Source organism: Chiloscyllium plagiosum, chromosome 19 (genome assembly GCF_004010195.1).
Source record: "Chiloscyllium plagiosum isolate BGI_BamShark_2017 chromosome 19, ASM401019v2, whole genome shotgun sequence".
Taxonomy (NCBI): domain Eukaryota; kingdom Metazoa; phylum Chordata; class Chondrichthyes; order Orectolobiformes; family Hemiscylliidae; genus Chiloscyllium; species Chiloscyllium plagiosum.
Window position 1 is genome coordinate 25296265 of NC_057728.1, and position 6000 is coordinate 25302264.

Here is a 6000-nt window from a genome sequence, read left to right on the forward strand (position 1 = left end):
GGTTTGATTCCAGTCTCAGGCAACTGTGTGGACTTTGCACATTCTCCCTGTGTCTGTGTGGATTTCCTCCCACAATCCAAAGATGTGCAAGAAAGGTGAATTGGCCATGCTAAATTGCCCATTGTGTTCAGGGATGTGTCGGTCAGGTGCACTAGTCAGGGTCTGGGAAGGTTACTCTTCAGAGGGTTGGAGTGGATTTGTTGGGCCAAATGGCCTGTTTCCATACTGTTGGATTTTATGGTTCAAAGAAAGGGCCTGAGAGCCAAAGTGTGGGTTGCACCTGGCTGAGGGCCCTGTCCACCAGGGAGCTGGGGGGTCAACTCATTGTCAGCTACTGATAGTCCCATAGCAGCTATGCAATCTCCCAGGTTGACCTTTACCGTTTCCTTTGTCTGTTCTTTCTCTTTGGGTTCCATCTCCATCTATCGTTTGCTCCTTTCCCCCTCCCCTCACTTCATCTTCTACACAAATACCAACCTGTTCCTACCTTCCTCCAAAGACTGCCTTTGAAATACACAACAATGCAGAATCGCCGAGCAGAAACTGATAGTCAAGTTCCATACCCACGAAGATGGCCTCCACTGTGATCCTGGGTTCATGTTGCGATACATGTAACCCCACCATACTGTTCTGTGTTTGTAAAATCTTCTTTACTGTACTGTTTTAACACCATCACCTTGATAACTTATGATCTCTCTACCATAATTAGTTTGTATAATTTTGGATTACTTGTTACTTTGATTAGACCCTCAGTAAGCGGCTCTAATACCTGTCATGTTATTCCAGCAGTTTTGTTTATCTCCAGGACCACCTAATTTTTATTTTTTTTGTTATCATCATGCTGCTTCAATTAATTGGATTATAGGTCATCCCCATCACTTACTATTCAGCTATTGATACTTTACATATACAATCTGACACTTTTGACCATCTACCTGCACTTAATATTCAGCCTATTTGATCTATCTGCCCATTGATTGCTCTGCATATAAATTCTGCCACTGTATGCTTTTTACCTGACAAAGGTGCAGTGCTTTGATTTCAAATAAACTTATTGGACTATAACCTGGTGTCTTGTGACTTCTGACCTTCATCAAAAGGTTAGCCTCCTCTCATATGAACTGCCAGAGGAAGTGGTAGATGGAAGTACAGCCTACAACATTTCGGCAGGTACATGATTAGTAAAGGTTTATATGGATTTGAGCCAAACGCAGGTAAATGGGACTAGTTCCGATGGAAACTTGATCTCTGTCTATTCTATATGATTCCACAACTACGAATCCTCCAGCCAGGCCGCACTTCAGAGCACGTGACAGGAACAGCGGAACTGCTTGGATCCGGCCTTGAAACAGCATGGGTGGCTTTATGAGGTCATCAGTGTGCGACGCTGACGGTTTGTCTGCGAGTCGGAGAAAGATCGAGAAAGAAAAGAACCGGGGAGCGTGATAGCGAAGAGTGCAGTCACCGTGAAGAGAGGCCAGGTTTGGAGCGGTGTGTCTGTGGCCAGGGATTTAAATCTCAGGCTGTGGGGTCGGGGAGTGACTGCCCACTTTCATGTATAGAGCTGAAAATGTGTTGCTGGAAAAGCGCAGCCGGTCAGGCAGCATCCAAGGAGCAGGAGAATCGACGTTTCGGGCATAAGCCCTTCTTCCCGAAACATCGATTCTCCTGTTTCTTGGATGCTGCCTGATCTGCTGCGCTTTTCCAGCAACACATTTCCAGCTCTGATCTCCAGCATCTGCAGACCTCACTTTCTCCACTTTAATGTCTCGCCTGCCCCATCTCCGGCTGGAAACCGGGCTCCGGCTCTCCCAGTTGTCTTGGCCTGTTAGCTGCTGTCTGGTTTGGGGAAACACTGCGCCGTTAAGAGTCAAGCTACACATTTAGTTTGCAGTAGCCCAGAAGCCGCAATTCCTCTTTCCCCACAGTAAGCCGAGAAGTGTTCAGAAACGAAATGAATGCTGAGCTAAAGGAGGTATGAAGAAGGGCATAGAAGAGAGGGATGAGAGTCTCGTGAATGAAATGTAGTTAAAAATTACATGACACCAGGTTACAGTCCAACAAGTTTATTTGAAAGTATAAGCTTTTGGAGCGCTGCTCTTTCATCAGAAGCAGTGGAGCAGGAGCGTAGGACACAAATTATAGGAAAAGATGTAAGTGTCATACAACTGATGTGGTATATTAAACAAACCTGTTAAGTCTTCAGTCACTTAGAATGGGTTGCAGGTTTTGATTCGTTAATATGTAAATCCCAGAGCTTCTTTGAAGTCACCTTCCTGAGATAACTTATGGTTTTATGCAAAAGATGACATCTCAGCTCAATGTATTAAAGGTGTGAGGTTAGTGTCTTTATTCCAATCTAGAGTCAGACTGGTTTTGTTTCTAAAGTAGGAATTGATAAAATGTCACATGGACTGATTGCCTACAAATTGTGTGCTTTCTGAACAAAATAGAATGTATCTGCAACTGTAAATTAACACTGTAGACAAGTATCTGTGTGTATATATTAATGAGAGAGGGTCTGTATTTGTCTGATTGTAAGTGTGTGTATGTGTGCTTTGTGTGACAGTATGGTGGGTAAAATCAAGGACTGCAGATGCTGGAAACCAGATTCTAGATTAGAAAAAAGCACAGCAGTTCAGGCAGCATCCGAGGTGCAGGAAAATCGATGTTTCGGGCAAAAGCCCTTCATCAGGAATAGAGGCAGAGTGCCTGTAGGGTGGAGAGAGACACTACAGTGTAGTGGGGTCACCTGTAGTGTGACATGATCCAAGATCCTGTTTGAGGCCATCCTCATGGGTACAGAACTTGGCAATCAGCCTCTGCTCAGTGACTCTGCGTTCTTGTGTATCTCAAAAGTCCGCCTTGGAGTTTAGTCATCTGAAGATTTGAGGCTGAATGTCCTTGACCGCTGAAGTGTTCCCTGACTGGGACGGTGCATCCCTGTCTGGCGATTGTTGCATGGTGTCCATTCATCCTTTGTTGTAGCATCTGCTTCGTCTCGCCAATGTCTCGGGGCATCCTAGCCTGCAGCATAGGAGATAGAAAACTCATGGCTGAGTCACATGAGTATCTGCCATGCACGTGATGAGTGGTATTCCCATGTTAATGGTAGTATCCATGTCTACACTCTGACACGTTGTGCAGTAGGCCTCCACTTCTCACCTTTAAATAACTGTCAAACCTTAAACAGACATTGTTCGCAGCAAACTGCCCAGCCTTCAGGACAACATGGCTCATCCCTAATGAAGGGCTTATGCCTGAAACGTCGATTCTCCTGCTCCTGGGATGCTGCCTGCCCTGCTGTACTTTTCCAGCACCACGCACTCGATTGTAAACCCTGTCATGGCAACTGCTATAAGACATGTTGACATGGATACTACCATTATACGTGGGGATATCACTTATATGCGTGATAGGTACTCCTCTTTTACTATAAATTGTGTCCTATAATCCTCCCTCACCAGCAACCTGATGAAAGAGCAGCACCCTGAAAGTTCATATTTCCAGATAAACCTGTTGAACCATAACCAGTGTTGTGATTTTTTTTCTTTTAAACTTTGTCCACCCCACTCCAACACTGGCACCTCTACGTGATGAAATGTAGTATGTGAGGGGAAGGTCGGAAAACATAAGTGCTTGAGTGTAGTGAGTTGGTGGTTTTTAGAGGTAAACCAAGGAAATTTAAATTGAATAGTCTGGAAGACAATACATTGGTTATGGACAGATGTGAACAGGACCGAATTATATGATGGGATACGTGGTGACGAGTTTTGGGTGAGTTTGGGTTTTAAGGTGTGGAGGCTAAGCACATTTTGAAATAATTGTTTGTAGATGAGAATTTTGGGGATAGATAGGTGAGGTCAGAGTTAGGTAAAAAAATTGTCTGGATATTGGACCAGCAACTTGACATGCAGTGGATAGGTTGAGAGGTCAGGAGTGTAAATGTGGAAGCATGTAAATGGATTACATATAGGGGTGACCTACACTTTAAATACCCTTTGTAGCTTGCTCAATGTTGTAAGGTAGACAGTTCTAAACATTCACAACCCTCCTAAAGGGGAAAAAAATGATTTGCATCTTTTTTTAAATCCATTGCAGAATAAGGGAACACCTGACTACAATTTTTGAGATTCTGCAAGTAGTGGTAAAATTTGAATATCTATCCTGTCAAGCCCCCTCAGAATTCGATCGGCCCTTGTTCTTCTAAACCTTATCTTTGTATCTTTCATAGGCTGTTTCAAGGTCTTTCATGCCCCTGTCACCTTGCAGGCTGTCATTTTTGAGATGGTTATGATGTTGTGAAAACCAGTGAAAAATACAGATAAATTATATACTATTTCCCTATTCCCTGTTAATACAGTACCCAGTTCCAATCTTCAAAAGCCCCACATTTACTATAGCTCCTCTTTTTATACCCAAAGAAATTCTTGCTGTTTGTTTTTATATTTCTTGCAAACTTACTTTCATAAACCATTTCTTCTTCTTTATTATCAATTTAATCATCCACTACTGGTTCCTAAAAAAAGATAAAATTCCCAATCCTCTGGCCTCCTTGACCACCTTTGTTAACTGGGTGATTCATCCTTGTCATCAAATCTTCCTTTTTTTGAAGGTGTTTTTTGAGCTTTATGAAATATCTGGTTAAATATCTGCTACTGTTCATCCATTGATGACAGTTTTGCCCATGTAATTTTAAACAACTTCCTTCATATCTCTGTAATTGCCCTTATTTGAAACTAATTTCAAATGTGACTTGCTGTCCCTCAAACTGAAATTTAAATTCTTCTGTGATCACTACCCCCCTAGAGGATCATTAACTCTTTAAAATCATCTCTTAATCCTATCTCATGGCACATTACTAGATATAACATAGCCTTTTCAGGGATCACATCTGCAATGTACTGCTCTAAGAATCAATTCCTGATGCATCCTTCAAATTCATTTTCCATGTCACCCATGCCCATCTGATTTGTCCAGTCAATATCCAGATTAAATTTATAATAACTGTAGTATCTTTCTTAGAGATCTTTATTATTTCCCAATTAATATTTTGTACTACTTATGCTCTTATAGGAATTTAGAGTTACGGTGAGAGGATGGGTAGTGGAGCTGAGGCTATAAAAAGTTCAGTCACAATCTTGTTGAATGGTGGAGTGGGCTTGAAGGGCCAGATGGCATACTCCTGCTCCTGGTTCTTACGTTCTACAGTGTGGCCTATTGACGACTCCCACTGATGACCTTTCCTTGCTGTACCTTATTTCCAGCCAAACTGTCTTTCATATCACAACCTGTTGCACCTATCACTAATGATAGCCTTGAATATTCTGACCGTTCTTGTCCTGCCACGGTCTTGACAGTCAGCTACACCTTGGTTCTCATCCACTGTCCACAGCTTAGTGAGATTCCAATATCAACTAATCTGATAATTGAATATCTCCACAAATGCTTTCTCAGCATCATGCCATTGCTTTAAATTGAAGATGAAATAGAAATGAGAAAGCAGAATTGCAGGTAGTGGTGATTTCCCCAACACTCTGATACTTTCCTTCAACAGGCTACCCTAACTCCCTTTCCGTTTTGCCTATTCTTCTGGAGCATCAAGTATACTTGAATATTACATTCCCAGTTTTGGTCACCCTGCAGCTACACCTGTTTAATACTGTTAGGTCCTATTCATTATTTCCATTTGTGCCATCTCCTCCTATCTTGTTATAAATCCTGCATGCATTCAGACAGAGGATTGAGGTTTGACTTTTTAACTAGTGGTTTCCAGTTTCTGTTATACTATTCTGTATTTATTTTGTTCTCCTTCCTATCACATTACGATGATTGTTTGCCTTTTCACTACTCTGCATCTCTGCTTTCTTCTTTCTGTGATGTGGAGGTGTTGGTGTCGGACTGGGATGGACAAAGTTAAAAATTACACAACACCAGGTTAGTGGGCGGCACGGTGGCACAGTGGTTAGCACTGCTGCCTCACAGCGCCAGAGACCCGGG

General features: G+C 42.5%; 1 protein-coding gene across 3 annotated transcripts in view; it reads left to right on the forward strand.

The window, feature by feature from the left end:
- Positions 1 to 1370: 1370 nt before the first annotated feature.
- snrpb2 (small nuclear ribonucleoprotein polypeptide B2) overlaps positions 1371 to 6000 on the forward strand; it is a 31479-nt gene continuing 26849 nt past the window's right edge. Inside the window, exon 1 of one of the 3 annotated variants that reach the window (XM_043709364.1) lies at positions 1371 to 1481. The gene's annotated coding sequence lies outside the window, so the exon portion shown is untranslated. Of the gene's footprint in view, positions 1492 to 1775; positions 1976 to 6000 lie in introns of those variants that run through there. The other 2 variants (XM_043709366.1, XM_043709365.1) reach the window with 2 other exon arrangements.